Here is a 20,934-nt window from a genome sequence, read left to right on the forward strand (position 1 = left end):
TCTGAGTACTTTAGCTATGAATATGTTCCTGATCTTTGCTCACATTGCAGTCTATACAATATGATAGACTGTAATAACTTCCTCCTTCCCTTCCCCAACATGTGCCTATTGAAATCACTCCTTCAACTCACAAGTCAATGGTACCATTATTTTTATGTTGATCCTCCCAGTGATTGATGATCTTTGCTCCCCTGGGATCTCACAGTATTTTGTACTTCTCATATGTTTGTACTCTGCTTTATATTTTCCTTTTGTGTATGTTTCATAAGCCCTATGGGAGGAAGCTTAAACACAATACTAGTCCAGTCCCCTAATTTTGTAGATGAGGGAGCCAAGGCCCACAGACGGTAAGTAACATAGCTAGTGAGGATCAAAGTACTCGGAGAAGATCTGGGTCTTCTGATTCACAAGCCCAGGGCTCTTTCTACAGCACCACTCTAGACAGGGAGTTTATCCTTTCTACTTTCTCTGAGACAGCATGGTGCAACAGATAGAGAGCCAGCACGGGCAGGACATCAGGAAAATTGTGTCCAAGTCCCAATTCTGACACGTACTGGCTGTGTGACTCTTGGCAAGTCACTTAACCACTCAGTGACCTGAATTGATAAAGGGAGTTTCCTCAACAGGGAGGACCGTGCCCTAATGGACAGGTACAGTACCTAATCCTATCTTTTCTAATGTTTAGCAAGGCATGATAAGGGCTTAGTACGTGGTATGACATGAAGAGGTAGTTTTTGGAAAATAGCCTCAATTCAAAATGGCCTCTTATCATCTGCTGCCTTGTTTCTCATGTACTGCTGAACAAAACTGGAAAAAACAAACCAACCATAAAACCATGCTGACTAGATCAACTGCAAATGTATGTTACATAATCTAAACTAGGCCCTCACTGCATCAAGGCAGTTCTTTTACAGTTTCCTAATTGACCACTATCTCACTCACCATAGTGGCTTTTGCAAACCTTTTCAACCCTCCTCAAAGCCCCAATAGCTTCCTTTCTTGCACCTTCTTAGAGAACTTTGCTTCATATTTCAATACTAATAATAAATAAAAAAAAAACCAGAGGCCATTCACCAAGTGCTGCCTCTGCTTTTCAGCTTGCTTGTCTTTTTTATGATAAACACGTTTAACTATTGCATTTCTAGCCTATGTATGTCATGGCACACTGCAATAGAGAGAAATCAATTTTACAACTGCAGTATGGTTAGCCAGAGGTTTTCTGGCTGGGGACTTGGAGCTTTAGAAAGAGAATTATTATTTTTTTTTACAATTTTCCAGAGAAGAAAAAGTTTTATTCTGGGACCTTAGGGAGGCTGTGACTACCTGGCCAACATGTTATTTTCCTTCTCATTGTCCCCCGTGGTCAGTTTTGCAAGTGAAAATATGAATGGTGTCTTACTTTCAGAGATTCTCACCTGACAGAGAGAGCCAGGGTACCTTTTGGAGGATTTTTCACAACTCTGGATTATTATTCCCATTCGGAAAGTCCGGGAACTCTTCTTTTCCACTCTAAATGTGGCATGTGATACCATGTGACATGATCTAATGTGCTCTCCTTGTAAATAAACAGTTTATGAACTCAAGAAATTAAAATGAAATCTTTATTTATAGGGCTCTCTGCAGGTAAAAAGTTCCTTGGTGTGGTACCTACTACAATTCTCGACAGTTTCCGGCAGACGGCACTTGTTTTCTTTCCTTTGTAGTTCTATCCATCATCATCTTCATCATCATCTTCATCATCATCTTCTTCTTCTTTTTGGCTAGGCAATGAGGTTAAGTGACTTTCCCAGGGTCACACAGCTAGTAAGTGTCAAGTGGCTGAGGCTGGATTTGAATTCAGGTCTGACTCCATGGTCAGTGCTCTATCCATTGTGCCACCTAGCTGCCCCATCTTCGTTATTCTTGAAGTTCTCTGTATCTCTAGGAGGTGCATGAGCCCCTTTGCCAGAGGGAAAGCCTTTCTTGTAGTGTGGGCTGTTTCAGGCGGTAGGCTTCAGGGTTTTCTTTACAAGTCAAATGCCAGACCACTCTGAAATCTCATACTTCACTACAGTTCCCTCATACCTTCAGCTTTGTAAGGGTGCTCCTAGAAGTATGATACTGTACAACTTGAACTTCTTATCTCCCAGTGGATAAATATCATCAACGCCAAATTGGAGAAAAGTGAATTCACAAACAGGGGGTTCCTCTTTTCCCCATGATATTTCATTGGCTGCATCAGCATTTCCCATGAATTGTATAAGACATTTCAATTTTCCCACAAATGACAAATTGGATGGGCTTCTCAGATTCCTCAGGAGTATTGCTCCCAATGTCCAAATTATCTGGGCTGGTATGGGGGAAGCCATGCAGGGGCCTTAACATGATAGTGCATCAGAGAAAAAAATGTATAGTCAAAAATAAGACATGGTCTGTGTTTCAAACATCAAAGGATAACAGAATCATAGATTTAGAGCTGGAAAGGGCCTAAGTGGTATTATATTCCAAATTTCTCATTTTAAAGATGAGGAAATGAAGACCCAGAGAGAATCAGTGACTTCTTTAAAGTCATACAGGTAGCAAGTGACAGAGCCAGAATCTCACAGTCTAGTGGAAGAGCTAAGATGTATAGAGAAGTACCAATATCAAAATGTAAGCAGTAACATTCTGTCCTCTGAATTCTAGTAGCACTTAGCTCCACTCCTTGACTGGAATCTAATAACTCAGTTTAGGTCCTGGCTCCTGACAGGTCATATCTGGTTCACCTTGGAAGCTTCTGTGAATAATATTATCTTTGGTTCATTTTGTCACTGTAATATGAAAAAACACAGAAAAGAAACCTTTGATCAATTGGGTCAAATAACATACAGACAAAGTGTTAATGTCTTAAATAGTGAAAAAGAAGAGTTTTCACGTTGTTATCACTTTATAAGGTGTAAAGTTCTACTACTGGAATTAGAGGGCAGTTTGCTATTGGCTGACCTAAGAATTACCATGCTCCTTCAAGTCTTTACAAAACAAGCTTCATCTCTGGAGGAGTTGAAGCAGGAAACAGCTCGAAGGAGTGTGACCCTTGGCAGCAGAGAATAAAACCAGTTACTGTTTGAGGAAAGAGCTAACCCTGGCAGTTAAGAGGTAAGCTCCAGAGAGGAGCAGGCCCATAGAATTCAGCTGAGTTACCTGTTCAGAAGAGACTTGGGCCCAGGGGGAAGCACGAGGACTTTGTGAGAAGAGAAAGAATTTCAGGACACTGAAGTGCTGGGGCATGAATTACTTTAGCCATATGCGTTCTTCACCTGTGTGCCTCTGTACCAGTACGTACCCAGTCTTTCCACTGATGTTGTATGTAGTTGTAAGAGAGTGTATACCAGGCTTATAGGGGAATGCTTTGTTAATATGAAGAACCAATTCTGGGGCTCAAAAGGGCGGGGTACTGTGTCACTCACTCTCTTCTCCACTCAGGGCCCTAATCTCTCTTCTCAACCCAGGCACGAAGTTTGGCTGACCTCTCCTGGAGCTCTAGATCGCCACTGTTCAGCTGTACCTGATGGAGCCCAGGCACTCTGGACCTTTCTAACTCACAAGGTCACCTCCCAGCCTGGATGTGTCCATGTTGGCATTGATGCTCTTTTGCTTAAGATCAGAAAAAAACAAACTCAAAGCTGGCAGCAAAACTCAAGCTCGGGTTTGCCTAGGTGAGATGTGAGCTTTTGATGCTAGGGGCCCACGGCGCATAGAGAATTGGGGCAAGCTGCCCCTCCCTCTCCTATCTTTCCCTAACCAGGGTGCTGGGGGCACCAACCAGGAAGCCGCTCAGAACAGTACTGACACGTTTCTTAGCCAGAACAGAAAAGGCAGGCTGAAGCCGGAGTCCTTCCCTGTGAAGTTTCGGGGGAGACATCCGTTCTTCTGATTCCAGCCAATAAGAAGACTTTTCATTAAATCCTTTAACTCGGAGTCACACACGGCCAGCAGGAAAGCTCCCACCTCGTCTCTCTGAACCGAGAAACATGTCCATGAAGGTGGCCTCTGGGACGGCCTTCCTTACAAAGCACTGTCCTTTGCTCTGAACAAACTGTCGCTATTAACACGAGAGGGTGACACCCATGCTTCCTTGTATGGATCGGCAGGCTTATCTCAGCGTCTATGCCTGCTCTCTCTCTCTCTCTCTCTCCCTGGATGTGTCCGCCATCTTTGTGCCTGCCTGTGCTGGGTCCTCATCTTCTGGGACCAAATCAAACTGGGAAGTCCATTCCCCAAACACATGTCATTCGTGTGGTCACTTTATTCAAAAGATAACAGAGGACAAAGGAGTGTTCCCCACAGGCCGTCAACCTGTAGGCCGGAAGTGCTTGGGTTTTGTCTTTGCATTTCCACTACACACCAGGGCGTTCACGCCTGTTGAACCGCCCGGGACGCGTGCCTCACCAGCACACCGGGCCTCTGGGTTACTCTCTGACTTCCAAGTCCTCGCGCTTCTTTCCCCCAAACAGAATGGAGGTTTATCGAAAGCAAGGCTTGCATCCTGTCCTTTCTCCTCTGTGTACCCTATAGAGCCTGCTCAAGGATCACCTATTTAACTGGCTTGAATGACCGACAACAGGGTACAACATGCAGCAGATATGTCACGAGTGCTTGTGAACGAAGGAAGGAAGGAATCTTCACAAATTCAGAGCAGCTATCTCCCGTACGGCGCTCCTGGGCGAGGCCTCTCTTTTCCCTCATCCCGCCGGATCCAGGTAATTGCCCTGCGCACACTCGGCGGAATGAAGCAGGGCCTCCACTAGGGGGAAGCAGAGACCGGTCGCCTAACTCGACTCCCTTACCCAGCCTTGGTTCCACCGGAAGGCGGGACTTCCGCTTCCGGGCACGGCTGGCGCGCCGCTTCCGCTTCCGGTCGCTGCCGCCGGGGACAGCTCGGAGGGGCGCGAGGGGCCCGGGCCTTTCCTGCACTTCCTACCCGCCGACGCTCCCTCGCGCACTTTACCCCTCGCTCATCAGGGCGTCCTCCTATACCGCTTCCGGTTATGAAGACGGCTTTCGGGGGAGCCCGAACGTCGGGCCACGGGCTGCTTCTTTCTACGTAAAGAATCATTTCCGTCTCCCGAGAACAGAAGCTTGCGGCCAGGCTGAATTCAGAGTTCTCGGGATGGAACTCTTGGAAGCACCGCTGGGTGTCAGAGCACCACGTACGGATTCTGCCGCTGATCCCGCAGACCCTTTTAACCTGGGCTTCAGTTTAACCTCCTCTAGAAAACGAAAAGCGTGTAGCTGCAGTGCGAGGAGCTCCGCAAGCGCTCTAGGTCCCCGGGTCTGCAGGACGCTCAACGTGCAGTATCGTTGAGGTCGCACAGCTACCCCCCACTACGACCGTCACCCCTCGTACGGGTGAAATTGAGACTCCAGAAGGCGGAGTAAAACGAAGTCACATGACTAGCAAGAAGCGGAAGACGCTTGACCCAGTTCTTCGGCCTCCAAATGAGTGCCCTGCCCCTCCCGCTACCCTCCTCCAAAGGTTGCCTTCGGGAGCACAGTCTGGGGAAACAGATTTTAGTAGGACAATAAACAAAAACCTCGGAAACACCAAGTTTTTACCTGAGCTAGGTGTTTTTCATCAAGCTTAATTTGCTCTCTTCCCATGTTCTTAATCTTTTAACTTGGTTTAAAATCCTCAGGAAAGAGAAGCTTTTCAGAGTGTGTTCTCACTTTGCTAATTATTTTCCTGTGGGGTATGGGTGTTTTAAGGCAAGCTGTATCATCATCGTTACCTTGGCTTCAGGCTTTTCATGGTTTTCACCTGTAACAAAGGGGAGACCAAGTTACCATGCTGCCTATAAAGGGTTCTGAAGAGGAGAGTCTGGGCCCCAGCATCCTGGCTAAAATTGTGAAGTAGGTAAAAGTTGGCTCTGAAAGCGTCTCGCCTTCCCCATCCGCTGACCCTTTCCTTCTAATGCTTTTCCTCTCCCTGGCCCAGGTGCTATTCTTCCTCATCTCTGTTAAATGTTAAGTGATCGTGGTTGGTCATGTGATTCTCACCGGCATACTTAGGGTTTGCTTTAGGGGTCCCAGTATTGACATCCTGCTCAAACATAAATCTGGAGTTGTTCATTGTTAGGCTCGGCGAACGTAGTGGAAAGGGTTATGTTTATACCCACCACTCTATGATCTCACTTCCCCAAAGAGTGAATAATTGTTTTTAGTTAAATAAACTTTCTCATGTCATTTCAAAAACAACCAACACCTGGACTAGAATGCAGGGCCAAAACAACCAGAAGTTTAAGACAAGTCTGAATATGCTAAATGTCTAATAAATAACACAAAAAAGTAAGATTTAAAGGAAAGATGATAAACGTTCGTGATACACACCCTCTACATAAAGACAGGTTCTGCAAAGGGTCCGAATAAAAGGCTAGTAAACTCACATAGATCAACTAGTGACAGAGTCTTGGAGCTGAAATTCTTAGAGCTGTAGCATTATTATATAGTATAGCAAACGTGTAATTTAACAGTCCACGTAAGAGAAGATAAATAGCTCTAGAATCTCGATTCGAATAATTAAATAGTACTCTTTTGTGATTGACTTAATCATTTCATGTGACCATTTAGAACTAGAAGAGACCTAGGAATTCATCTAGGACCATAGCTTCAGAGCTGGATGGAACTTGAGAGATCATCAGTCCAACTTCTTTATATGACAAATAAGGTAACTGACCCAGAGAGAAGTAATTTACTTGAAGTCATACATTGAAGAAGAGCAGAGTCAGGATTAGAATTCTCTGAATCCAAATACAGTGCTTTTTCCACTATCTCACACCACACTCCAGTCCAGGGGACAAGATCACCAACTATTTACTGATCCAGACACCTAGTTAGACCTCCCTGCCACCTGCCTCCCAAGCTGCTCCCTGTTTGAGGGACAAACCTTCAAACCTGACATCACCATCCCCACACCAACACTTCTCAGTTGTCCGAGCACCTTGGAGAATAGGTATATTGATCCCTCATTCTCTGGCTGGCAAAACTTCCACTTCTGTGTCTTTTATCCATTTCAGAGTCAGTTGCTACTTGCAGAATCAAAAATTCTTTCCCCTTTTGGATATCACACTGAACTCTTATCTATCCAGTTCAGTCCTTTGCCTCTACAGCTGCTGTCTTCTGCTGCCCTCTTGCTCCATTATTCCCTATTCCCATTAACCACAAACTTACCTTCCTCCTAGAACTTTTACCATCTTTTGGCACTCCACTCATGGAAATACAGCTACTGTGTTCAGCCATTTGTGTGGTTTATTTTTTTGCCATATGCCACCGAGACACACTGGGACAAGAAGAGTTGTCCTGCTTATTGCTACCCCATTGCCTATGCTGTAACTTTTTTTTTTTTTTTACTTTTCAGATTCATACCATCTAAGTTACCTTATCTAGAAACTTGTTGCCATGACACGCTGGCCTCCAGGTCCCCCTTCCTCCCTCCTTTTTTGTTCAAATAATTGCTTATAAATTTAATATTGAAGGTCAGTATATTCCAACCTCATTTTTCAAAGAGGAAACAGTACTAGAGAAGTGAAGTGAGTTGTTCAAGACCACACAGAAAACAGTGTAGTTTACTTAATTTGAAATGCAGATCCTGTGGCTCAAAAGTCAGTGAGTGTTCTTTTCATTACCTCATTCTGTCTCTCATCAATCTATCTCACAATCTGTCCCCAGAAAGTATAATAATCTTTATAGCCTTTTAATTAGCTTAGTGCCTTGAGGAAAATTTGTATTTCAATCATTACAGAAATTTTAGCCTATAGAGAGTCTGATTTAGTAGGTAAATACTATGGCATTATCTAAAGAACAGTGATTAAGTGACTTGCTAAAGTAAATATCTTAGTATCAGTGGTGTATTTGAACCCAGGTCTTTTAGACTTCAAGTCCAACATTATACTCTACCACATTGTCTCTTCAATCTTTAAAAAGGCACGAAATCACTTAGTTCATGAAGCTTTCCTAAATCTGTTGTACCTAAATTAAACATTGTTTTCTATTTGTTTGTTCATTGTCTTTTTCATGGTTTATTTAATTGGGTTTGTCAAATATAGTTTGAAATTACTTTATATAATAATGATGAGTTCTGCTAACTCTGAGAAAAGAATGAGGAAACAATCCCTGATGGCAGTACCCTAAAAATGCAATCAGAAGAACGTCAGTAATTGCTGACCCATAAATCCTTGACTTAAATGAGCTTGTACTCTTTTTTAAAAAAAAAAATTATTTTAACATTCTTTTTAAATTTTGAGTCCCAAATTCTCTCTTTCTCTCCAAATAAACATTTGAAAGCCCTCTATTTCATTAAATGTCCATGCCCCCTCCCCCGAAGGATTATACTCAGTTTTGCTGGGTAGATGATTCTTGCTTGTAATCCTAACTCCTTTGCCTTCCAGAATATCCTATTTCAAGCCCTCCGCTCCTTTAGTGTGGAAGCTGCTACACCTTGTGTGATCTTGAGTGTAGCTCCGTGATGTTTGAGTTGTTTCTTTCTGGCTGCTTGCAGTATTTTCCTCCTTAAACAGGGAGCTCTGGCATGTGGCTGTAATGTTCCTGGGAATTTTCATTTTGGGATCTCTCTCAGGAGGCGATTGGTGGATTCTTTCAATTTCTCTTTTATCCTATGGATCTAAGAAATCAGGGCAATTTTCCTTGATAACTTTATTTTGGAACTTCTTGAAATATGTTGTTGAGGCTCTTTTTTATCACAGCTCTCAGGGAGTCCAATAATTCTTAAATTATCTCTCTTCAATCTGTTTTCCAGATCAGTTGTTTTTCCAATGAGATACTTCACATTTTCTTCTATTTTTAAAAACTCTTTTGACTCTGCCTTATTGCTTCTTTTTGTCTCATGAAATCATTAGCTTTCATTTTCCCATTCTAATTTTTAAGGAATTATTTTCTTCAGTGAGCTTTTGTACCTCTTTTTCCATTTGGCCAGTTGAACTTTTAAAGAAGTTCTCTTCAGTAAATTACCTCCTTTTATATTTGGCCTATTCTGTTTTTTTAGGAGTTTTTTTCTTCAGTGAATTTTTGTGCCTCTTTTGCCATTAGGCCAATTTTGTTTTTTAAGGTGTTATTTTCTTCAGTATTTTTTTGTCCTTCTTTTATCAAGCTGTTAATTCTCTTTTCATAATTTTCTTGCATCACTCTCATTTCTTTTTCCAATTTTTTTCTCCACTCATGTCTTTCTTTAACTCTTCAGGAATTCTTGTTGGGATTGGGTCCAATCAGCAGTTTTTCTTAGAGGTTTTGCTTGTAGCTGTTTTCACATGATCGTCCTCTTCTGGGTTTATGTCTTGGTCTTCTTTGCCACCATAAGTAGTTTTTATTTTTATGATCAGGTTCTTTTCTTGTTGTTTGTTCATTTCTCCAGCCTGTTTCTTGACTTGGAGCATCATATTGAAGTTGTGCTCTGCTCACCTGCGGGTGGGAAGGCTCTGTTCCAATTTTCAGACTTTTTCATGCTGCTGTTTTCACAACTAGTTCTGGTGGTCTCCAGGGAGAGGTCACTGTTCTGGCCTGTGCTCTGGTCTTCACTCACGTACTTTAGCCACAGGTATTGTTGTTCCTTTCAGCTCTGGAACTGTGACCAGGTTCTCTGCTCTTCTGCAGCCACAAGGCTAGTGTTCTTTTGTACCTTGGATGTGAGACCAGGGCCCCTGCTTCCTTGTGAACAACCGTAAAAACTCTTTCCCACCCTGGAGTTGTGACCCAGAATAGTATGTGGGCAATAGAGTCGCAAATCAGTGCCCGTTGTACCCAGCGCCAGCAAAGGATCCGCTGTAATCTGTTTCTGACTAGTCATCCATCCCTCTTACTGTCTCTCCATTGAGAACTTCCAAAACTGTTGCTGCTGTCACAGCCAGCTCCATGACCGGAGGCCTGCACTGGGTCTGTGCCCACCCTGTTAAATAAATTCCTGCCGTCAACCTCCTGAGTTGTCTTGCTCTTAACGTCTTGCTCTTGTCGAGGGCCATCCCCTTAATAAAAGGATTTGTTCTGTAAAACTTGGACTCAGTCAAAAGGCCGCACTCAAGGAGGCGGGGTGTAGCCTTAAGGCTTCGGGTTCCCCACCCCAACCTTCCCTTTTGTTGGTTCTGTGACTCCAAAATTTGACTTAAGGAGTTTTTTTGAAGCTGCTTAGAGGGAGATGTTCAGGAGCTTGTACTCTTGTAGGGTGATAAGACACATATGAAATGATTAGATGATAATGTAAATTTCTTGTAATGGATATAATAAAATGTCCAAACATGGTTAAAGCAATAAGTATACTCTTCCAGTGGATGTATATGACCTTAGGGGCTCATAATTGTAGATACTTTCTCCAGCTATAGAGTTCACAATGCATCTATGTTTGCCTATTCTATGTGATTCTTGTCTGTGTCCTTTGACAAATCTGACTGAGGGTCCTTCTTCATGTTCTCTCTTTAAAATAAAATGTATTGATGTGATTTGTTTTTATGTTACGAATATCTACAGATTGCCTTCTTTTAGTGAAAGATTCATTAGTGAGATGTCTCTTGTAACAAAGTAAAATAGTTAAGTAAAACTAATACAGTGGCCTCATCTGAAAATGCATGCAACATGTCACATCTGTAGCAATCTAACACAGATCTGTTTTCTCTCCCATCACCTGCCCCCAAACCTCTGTGTGAGTCTTTGTTTCAAGTCTATTTTTGGTAAATATGTTGTTGGATTTGACTTTCTAATCCATGTTGCTAACCTCTTCTGTTTTATGGCTTAGCTCATCCCATTCACATTTGCAATTATGATAGTTAATTGTTTATTTCCCTCCATTCTATTCTTTTTTCTTTTAAGTTTTTACCCGTTTCCTTTTAACCTTCATTCTGTAAGTTTAAGGTTTGTTTTGCTTATGAAAATTATGAATCTACCTTCCTTCTCCTATTTTCCTTCCCCTCTTCTCGTTCCTATCTATATCCCTGCTAAGTTGAATGTATTTCTGCACCAAACAATTTGTGTGTGGGTGTGTCTTTTGACCAATTTAAATAAAAGTGAAACTCAAGTGATATCTGTTCTCCCCATTCTTTCTATATTTTCATATAGTTCAATTTAACCTGATTACATATTTTAGTGGAGCATACTAACACATTATGATAATGTGACTAGTCCCTCTTTTAATCCAGTCATACTTTTTTTAATGATATCTTTTATACTGTATCTGCTGTGTAAAACCTCATTCAAAATGTATCATAGCCTGTTCTCGTTCGTTGAATTCACCTCTCCATTGCACTTTGGGAGATCCTCAATTAAAGTTTTTTAGAAACTGTAGTATTACATGATTCACAGTTATACCATATAATAAGAGTAATATTAGTGTTAAAAAGATGAACTTTTGAAGGAGAAACTGGCATTAAAATAATTCTGCAATATTCCAAAGACAATCCAGGACACTCTTCCTCCTGTTTACTTCTGGGATTAGCTCATTTTCTGTTTGCAATGCCCATCTAAGGTGTGCATTGTTCTTAGTGTGTTGTCCATCCATTTGCATATCATCATTTGTACAATAAGAATATGCTGTGTGTGTATATACATATGTACATATGTACACATACATGCATGTATATAGAGATCCAGAGGTTTATACTAGACTTGAAGTCCCCAAGATAGCTTTGGTGTTTCCTACTGGAAATCTCTTATTAGATTTTGATAGGATTATAGCTTCTAATTCTTTATTAGCTCATTCAGTATGTATTGTTGACTGACAGTTTATTAAACAAAAATAAACAATTCCCTACTAGACTTTACAATTCCTAAATATCTCAGTGAATTTCTGGAACTTGATTCCTCAGTAATCCCAAAATCACTCTTTGGTTCATAAAAAAATGTAATAAAGATTCTCATTTATGAAGACAAATTTTGTATATGCTTATTGTCAGCATACAAATCCTTCAACACAATTCTGACAGTCCAATTCCAATAGAAATTAAGAGTATTAGAGTCAATTCTGGGGATAGTCAAGTCAGGCCAAAATGTTAAATTAAGAAGGCCCTAAATGTACATATTGTAGTAGAACTATGCTGAAGTTTACTCTTTTTAAGTACCTTTGTTCGCCTTCCAGTTTGGGGATCCTGCCTTAAATGTGTATGGAGACAACGGTATTTTGGTGAACAGTGTTGATCCTTCCTCTCCCCATGAGTGTATCCCCTCATTATTCTCCTTGGTAGCATTTGGTAAGTTATTTAAGAATGTGATGTACTGTATAACCTATATCAGATTACTTGCTGTCTTGGAGGGGAGGCAGAAAGAGAAGGAGAAAAGTTTGGAACTCAAAATTTTACAAAAATGAAAGTTGAAAACTATTTTTATATGTAATTGGGAAAAATACTATTAAGGGGAAAAAAGAATGTAATGTGCTACAATTTCTCTCTACTGGAAATGGAAACTATGCAGTAGACCTCATTGTGATGTGGAGGTGACAAGGGGTTTTTAAAGACAATGCCAGTAGGATATAACATTTGGCAGCTTCTGCAAATCAGGAAAGGCTTCCAATATAGGTTCAAGAAGACTGTTATTTGTAGACTAAACTAGCTAAATCCAGCTAGCCTTTTTCTCAATTTGGACACAAGAGGATGAATTTTTTTGGTCCGTAGCAACTCTCCAACTATCCATTTACAAATTTTATAAATTGGATAGATTGAGGAGAGTACCCACACTGATGAAATTACAGACCAGTATCTAGATCTATTTTCACTTATTTTTTGGAAGCTATAATTGGTTGGTCTTACATGTTGAAGGACCTGTCAAGGGTCCTGGTATTTTCTAGACATGAAATTGCTCTTGATGTCAAAGTTTGACCTGTTACCCAAAGGTTTTCTTCCCTAGGTAGTTTTAAATTGAGGTTATAATTTCTGAGAAGCTTGTAAGCTGAGATGTGTAGCTTGTTAAATTCAACAGCCAATATTTTTATGCCATGAGTTTGTGTTTTCTTTTGATTTAAATTATATTCCTGTTCTTCAGAATAAAAATCAGACATTTGTTAGCAACTTAGACTTTGTACTTGGGTATGACTGACAAGCTGTCTGTGTTTCTTTGTGTTGGTTTTAACATTAGCCACAGAAATTCTGTTATTGTTGTTCGTCCTAAAGACACAGAATGTTATTTAAACCTTTTCTCAGCTTTTAAAAATTCTGTTTAATTCAGTTAACATTTATAGAGTGCCTACTATGTACCAGGCACTGTTATAAGCACTAGGGGATACAAATAAGAAAAAAAAGACAGTCTCTGCTCTCAAGGAGCTTATAATTTAATGGGGGAGACAACACCCAAAAAGAAGCTGCAAAGCATGGGGAGGAGGGATAGTGGATTGGAGGGATATAAAGGGATGAGGTTTTGTGGAGCCCAAACCAAACAACTGTTGATGAAAAGTAGAGAGTTACCTAGAAAGCTCTGAAAGTTCAGAGCCCTCTATAAAGGAATCTTTATAATGAATGAAGGTAATTGCCTTTTCCCCTCTTTGCAAAATAATTCAGCCCTTTTATTGCTTCTAATTTTTTTTTATCTGAGCAGTATTTGACAGGTCGAGGTTCAGTGTCTTAATGTGCTGTTTTCTAATTAAAGTCTGATTGTAGTAGGCTTTTATATCCCACGAAAGGCAAAATTTGTAAAAGTAATCATGCCAGAGCTTCAGGACCCTAAAAACAACGTACTTCTGCAGGAATGGCAACAGCAACCACAATAAAAAAACTTCTGTTCTCCATTTTTTTTCAGGTCATCTAAAAATAGATGGTCAAATGATCTGGCGTTTCTTTTTCATTAAGCTATACCTAAAAATTGTTTTTGTTTTTGAATAGAGCTTGTATGAAGAGAATCTTATGCTTTGTGCGAAGGTATAAGAGAGTATTTACAAAGTAGGTCACTCACACATATAGTATATTGTATTACAATACACGTGTATGCCTCATGTTGCTATAATAAGCACTTTAAAAACAAATAGCAGAAAGTCAACTCAAAAAAAAAAACCTTAAGAAAAAATTTACTATACACCCTCCAAACAAATGCATTTAAAAATTTCAGTGTTCAAATGAGAGATGATGAGGCCCTTTACTAGGGGGTAGTATGTGATTAGAGAAAAGGGGATGGATATGAGAGATATTATGGAGGTAGAACTGACAAGACTTTGCAATTGATTAGATCAAAGGGATGCAAGACAGTAAAAAGTCAAAGCTGTCTCAGTGGTTATAAACCTTAATTACAAGAAAGATGGTGGTACCATCAACACATGTAAAGAGGTTCAGGAAGTAGGTAGTTTTTTTAGGAGGGAAGTGAAATGATAAGTGCTGTTTTGGACACATTGTGCTTGAGTCACCTTCAGGACATCCAAGTAGAGATATCCACCAGGCAGTTGGTGATGCAGCAATGGAGCTCAGGAGAAAAGGAAAGCTGCCTGTAGATTTGTGGGTCATTTACATAGAGATGATAATTGAACCTTTAGGAGTTCATGAAATTGAAGAGAATATAGAGAGAAAAGAGAAACAGGCCCAGGACAGAGCCTTGGAGTGCACATCCAGAGGAAGTTGGGCCTTGATGAACCAACAAAAGAAGGGACTAGGAAGGAAGTATCAGACAGGCAGAAGGAGAATAAAGAAAATATCATGTGAGAGGGAGTCAGCAGTGACGAAAGCCACGGAGAGCCAACGGGTGTGATTCACACAAGGAGGACATCGGATTGTGCAGGGATGAGGCTGTTGGTAATTCTGGAGAAAGTGGTTTCTGTTAGAAGGTAAGATTGGAAGCTAGACTGCAAAGGGCCCAGAATGGAGTCGGACATGAAGTAGAGACAGGATCAGAGCTTCTCAGTGAATACAGGAAGATAGTTGGAGAGGTGGCCTGAATCAAGCAAAGGTCTTTAAAAGATGTGGAAAATCTCTTTCATGTTTATTTTTACTTTATCTTATTTTTATTGTGTATACCCCATAAATTTCCAAATGTATTCCTCCCCCCATCCTTGCCCAGTGACATCCTTTGAATCAAAGATTTAGAAAGAAAAAATAAAGCTATTCAGAAAAATTAACCAACACACTAGTGTGTCTGACAGTATATGCAATATTCCACATACATGGTCCCTAACCTAGGCTATGGTGAGAGAGGGAGCTATATTTTCCCAGTGCATTTTTTTCTCCAGGGTTGACATTCATCACTATAATTACACAGTATGAGGTTGTTGGGTTGTTTTTTGTTCTTTTCATTTACATTGTTTTAGTCATTGTGTAAATTGTTTTCCTAGTCTGCCTACTTCAAAGGATCATAGATTTTTTTCCCATATTTTTTTGGGAGGCATTTGGGGTTAAGTGACTTGCCCAGGGTCACGTAGCTAGTGAGTGTCTGAGGCTAGATTTGAACCTGGGTCCTCTTGCTCCAGGGCTAGTATTCTATCCACATGGCTACCCTAAATTTAAAGCTGAAAGGGATCTTAGAGGTCGTCTAGTCCAATCGTCTCGTTTTAAAGATGAAACAGCTCAGAGAGGTACCTGAGGCAGGATTTGAACCAAGCTGCCCCCTTTCCAAGTCTGGCACTCTAACGATCACACCATGCTGCATCTATGTATGAGTTTGCTTTACATAAACCTTCCCATACTTCTCTAAATTCTTCATATTCATTGCTTCTTATAGTGCTACAATGTTCTATCACATTCACGTACCACAAACTATTTAGGCATTCCCCAGCTGAGGATATTTTTAAAATAACCAGACTGAGGAGTTTGCATTTTATCATAACGGTAATAGGGAGCTACTCATTTTTTTTTGTATTTTGTAGTTATTTTTGTTTTTTGTATTTATTTAGTATTTAATTTTCCCCAGTTACATATAGAAACAATTTTTAACGTTTGTTTTCAAAACTTTGAGTTCCAAATTCTCTCTCTTCCTCCCTCCCTAACCCACCCCACCTTGAGAAGGCAAGCAATTCCATATAGGTTATATATGTATAGTCATGCAAAACATATCCATAATAGTCATGTTGTGAAAGAAAACATAGACAAAAAAAACTCAAGAAAAATTAAGAAAGTAAAAATTAAGTGTGCTTCCATCTGTATTCAGATACCATCAGTTTTTTTCTCTGGGGACGGATAGCATTTTTCATCCTAAGCCCTTCAGAGTTGTCTTGGATTGTTGTGTTTCGAGAATAACTCAGTCATTCATAGCTGATGCATCTTACAATATTGATATTATTTTGTACCCAGTACATTTCATTTTGCCCTTGCCAGTTTTTCTAGGTTTTTCTGAGAGCATCCTGCTTATCATTTCTGAGAGTACAATAGTATTCCATCATAATTATATACCACAACTTGTTCAGCCATTCCTCAATTGATGGGCATCTCCTCAATTTCTAATTATTTACCCCCAGAAAAGAGTTGCTATAAATATTTTTGTACATATAGGTCCTTTTTCTTTCTGTTTTTTATCTTTTTTCTCTTGGATACAGACCTGCTACTCAGTATTTTTGAGTGGGGGAGTGACATGGTAGAGCCTACAAAGATTCTTTTGGAAGTTGTTTGGGTATAGATTAGAGACGAAAGAGAATGTAATCGCGGACAGCAGTTAGCAGACTGCTTCAGTAGTCTTGGGAAGAGATGATGAGAGCTTGGGCTAGAGTAGTGGGACTATGAGACACGTCATAGAAGTAGAAATGGGTTGGGTTTTGTTTTGGTTTGGTTGCTTTTTTCCACTTAATAGTATTTTATTTTTTTTCCAATTACATGTAAAGATGATTTTCAACATTCACTTTTATAAGATTTTGAGTTCCAAATTTTTTTCTCCTTCCTTCCCTTTCCTCCCCTCTCCCTAACACAGCAAGCAGTCTGATGTAGGCTATACTTGTACAATCATGTTAAACATATGTCCACATTAGTCATGTTGTGAAAGAAGGATCAAAAGAAAAGGGAAAAACTAAGAGAAAAAAAGAGAAAATAGTATACTTCGATCTGCAGTTAGACTCTATAGCTCTTTCTCTGGATGTGGATAGTATTTATAGAGGTGAAATTGACAGGACTTGAGATTTGATTAGATATAGGAGCATATACGGTATCTGGGACAGTCATTACAGATGGATGATGAGTTGGGCCCCCAGAAGGAGAAAGCACTAATAACTTCGTTACATTTGGGAAACTGAACAGTACTTTCAAGAATTCTCCACCTACTCCCCAACACACAAACATTTTCCCATGCAAATGTTCTTCAGATATTAATTCATGGCTGTGAATCTTTGAATGTCATAATTTTTAAAATTGATATCCAGGGATAATAATAGCTAGCATTTACTATTAGTGCTTTAAGGTTTACAAAGCATTTTATATTTGTTTTCTCATTTGATCCTGACAACCCTATCAGGTAGGTGTTATTATAATCCCCCTTTTATAGATGAGGAAACTGAGGCAGGCAGGGCAATAACACAGCTAGTAAGTGTCTGAGGTCAAATTTAAACTCAGATCTTTCTAACTTTAAGTCCAGCACTCTCCACTGTGGCTCCAGCTACCTCCTTCCATGCAATTGTTTAACATCTTAATAAAATGTCTAACATACTTCAGTCAAAATGAAGAATGAAGCTTCTACTACCAGGATATAATTCACTTGTCTTATCCCATCACATCTAAAGAGATGCATGTCGGCCATCTACAGTTAATAGTCGTAGCAATCATAGAAGGGAGCAGGCTTTTTAAATTTGGGGACAATGAAGCGCTACGTTAGATTACATTACATTACCTACAGTTCTTGTTTTCTCTTGAAAATAAATCTCCTTTGAGAATGAGCTTTATAGGTTACTGTAGCAGCTGAGCGAAAACTTCTTCGTACTTTACCTGCCAACTTAGGCCACTTAGAATCATTAAAAAGACAAGGCTGGCTAGAAGTCGAGTGGTTTTGGGTGTACTGTTTGCTTTAGAACTCTGTAGGCAGCACATTTGCCTGACATTTAAATCGTGCATCATTAGTTAGCTTTCCTCATATTCCTGTATATATTCACATGTATCACATGAGCCCAGTGTGATTTCTTTGATCTGCTTTTGTCACTTTTGTTTGAGTTGTAGGACTGGTTTCTAGCTTTGCTGATCTTTCTGATCATTTGTAAGCATCTCTTAGCAGCAGGTTTGTGTGGAGATTTCCATGAGCTTGCTTTTCGTCATAAGAATCAGGAGATTGCTGTTTCTCTTTGGGTTTTTTAAAAATTTCTCCTTTATGACTCCAAAAGACTCATGATGGAAGATGCTATCCACGTCGAGAAAAAGAACTATGGAGTCTGAATGCAGATCGAAGTATATTATTTGCTGTCTCTCTTTTTTTTGTTTCTTTTTTCTTGTGGTTTCTCCCATTGGTTCAAATTCTTCTTTACAACATGACTAATGTGAAAATATGTTTAATATGAATGCATATTTATAGTGTATTATCAGATTGCATGCTGTCTTGGGGAGAGGGGAGGTGAGGGAGAGAAAGAAAATTTAGAACTCAAAATCTTATAGAAGTGAATGTTGAAAACTAAAAATTAATTAATTAAAAATTGTCCTTTAAAACATTTTCAATTCTATGGCACCATTTATTCAACTTAGTATTGCTTTTATTTTAGACAAAGGGAAATTAGGGGTATGTTCAGTAGTTAAAACTAGCTATGAGCAAACAATCTACAAAATTATTTCAGTGCCTTAGGTATTCTGTTTTTACAGAAATTACAGAAGATGGCGGAGTGAAAAGGTAGTCACTCTCACTCTCCCCTATCAACCTCTGAAAACCCAGAAAATATCACCCCAGAAAAAAACCCTGGAACAGTTGAACTAGAAGAAAGACAGGAGCAGCAGTGCAGCAGCCCAGCAAACGGGTCTCCCAGTGCCTCCACAAAATAAGGGAGGCAGAACTACAAGGGGCCCCAGGCGGATAAGTACCCTGTGGCATTCATCTGAAAGAAGGTGAAGAAAACAACCTAAAGTCTTCCTAAAGCCCCCGCCTTGCTAGTTCCAGCCTAACACCAGGTGAGCTGTTGGAACCCTGCAGCCTCTAATTCTGAAGAAATCGTGAAGCCCAGGTGGTAGAATGGGCAAACACCAACACCTGGACCTCCGAGTGCCTCAGTGAGGGTGGGGGGAACCAGTGGAAACCAGCGGAAACCAGCTCAGAAAACCACTGGGTGCCTCGGCATTATACCACAAAGGAATCTCCCAGTGCATTAGCAGAAACGAGGGAGACAACACTGTAGGGGGCCTCAGGCAGATAAACACTCTGCAGCACCCATCTAAAAGGAGCTGAAGAAAACTAAAGGAAAGGAAAAGCAGGCAACCTAGAATTGCCTGAAAGTTCCAGCCTTGCTGATTCCAGCCCAACAAGAGGTAAGCTGCCAAAACCCTGCAGCCTCCAATTGCCAACATAAGACGCCCCAGCACACAAAGCCAGTGACCAAGACATAGGCTCCCAACACAAGAAGCTTGGGTCAGTGCCCTCTCTTCCCCCAGGAATATAATAGCAAAATTCCAAAATTACCAGATGAAAGAGAAGGTGCTGTAAGTAGCCAGAAAAAAACAATTTGAATATCATGGAACCACAGTCAGGATTACACAGGACCTTGCAGCTTCTACATTAAAAGACCACAGGGTATGGAACATGAAATTCCATAAGGCAAAGGAGCTTGGGATGCAGCCAAGGATCAATTACCCAGCAAAAATGAGCATCATTTTTCAAGGGAGGAGGTGGATATTCAACGAAATAGGAGACTTCCAAACTTTCCTGATAAAAAGACCAAAGCTCAACAAAAAATTTGATATTCAAGTACAGGACTCAAGAAGGACTTAAAAAGGTAAATGGGATGGAAAGATACAGTGTGTTGTTAATGGGGGAGGTGCTGTTTGAACCCCTACAAGGGAGTATGACAGTTGCAACCCTTGAGAACTGTATTGTTATTACACCAGGTTAAAGGAGTATACATAAAGAGGGTGGATATTAGTTGACTTTGATGTAATGATAAAAAAAAATCTAATCAAGTGGTTTAAATGGATCCAAATAAGTGGATCAATCTGATCTTAGAAAATGTACTGAGAAAGGAGGAGGCAGACAAGGGTAAATTACATTACAGGAAAAGACACAAAATCCTATTACAGCAGATGGAAAGAAGGGAGGTGGGGAAGCATTGTTTGAACCTTGCTCTCATCAGATTTGGCTCAAGAAGGGCATAACATAATCAGTTAGGTATAGAAATCTAACTTGCCATATGGGCAGTAGGAGAGAAAAGGGAGGGGGGGAAAGAAGGGAAGGAAGAAGCAGTAAGAGTAAAGGGGAAGAAAAGGGAAAGGGATAATAAAAGGGGGGAGTCTATATAGTATTGGAATTAATTGTTCTTTAAATGTTTGATAGAATTCGCATGTAAATCCATCTGGAAAGATAGACTAAAAAATAATTGGAAACTAAATAATCTGATCCTAAAAAATGATTGGGTGAAACAGCAAATCATAGAAACAATCAATAATTTCATTCAAGAGAATGAAAATAATGGGACAACATACCAAAACTTATGGGATGCAGTGAAAGCGGTTCTTAGGGGAAGTTTTATATCTCTAAATGCTTACATAAATAAAATAGAAAAAGAGGAGATTAATGAATTGGGCATACAACTAAAAAAACTAGAAAAAGAACAACTTTAAAATCTTCAACTAAACACCAAATTAGAAATATTGAAAACCAAAGGAAAAATTAATAAAATTGAAATTAAGAAAACTATTGAACTAATAAATAAAACTAAGAGCTGGTTTTATGAAAAAACCAATAAAATAGATAAACCTTTGGTTAATTTAATTAAAAAAAGAAGAAAACCAAATTACTAGTATCAAGAATGAAAAGGGCAAAGCTACCACCAAGGAAGAGGAAATTAAAACAATAATTAGGAATTATTTTGCCCAACTATATGCCAACAAATTTGACAATCTTAGTGAAATG

At 39.9% G+C, this 20,934-nt stretch overlaps 2 long non-coding RNA genes across 2 annotated transcripts in view; one reads left to right on the forward strand and one right to left on the reverse strand.

Moving 5' to 3' along the window:
- Positions 1-1,587: 1,587 nt before the first annotated feature.
- LOC144455987 (uncharacterized) lies at positions 1,588-4,865 on the reverse strand. The gene is made up of 2 exons (XR_013484888.1): positions 3,160-4,865; positions 1,588-2,789 (listed from the first exon to the last, which is right to left on the reverse strand). It is a non-coding gene; the product is annotated as an uncharacterized LOC144455987 (long non-coding RNA).
- Positions 4,866-5,427: 562 nt separating this feature from the next.
- LOC110212326 (uncharacterized) overlaps positions 5,428-20,934 on the forward strand; it is a 37,883-nt gene continuing 22,376 nt past the window's right edge. Inside the window, exon 1 of the long non-coding RNA XR_002325641.2 lies at positions 5,428-5,868. This is a non-coding gene — a long non-coding RNA (uncharacterized LOC110212326). The remainder of the gene's footprint in view (positions 5,869-20,934) is intronic.

This window comes from Phascolarctos cinereus, unplaced genomic scaffold, assembly GCF_003287225.1.
Source record: "Phascolarctos cinereus isolate Bilbo 61053 unplaced genomic scaffold, phaCin_HiC Scaffold_2;HRSCAF=192, whole genome shotgun sequence".
Classification (NCBI taxonomy): domain Eukaryota; kingdom Metazoa; phylum Chordata; class Mammalia; order Diprotodontia; family Phascolarctidae; genus Phascolarctos; species Phascolarctos cinereus.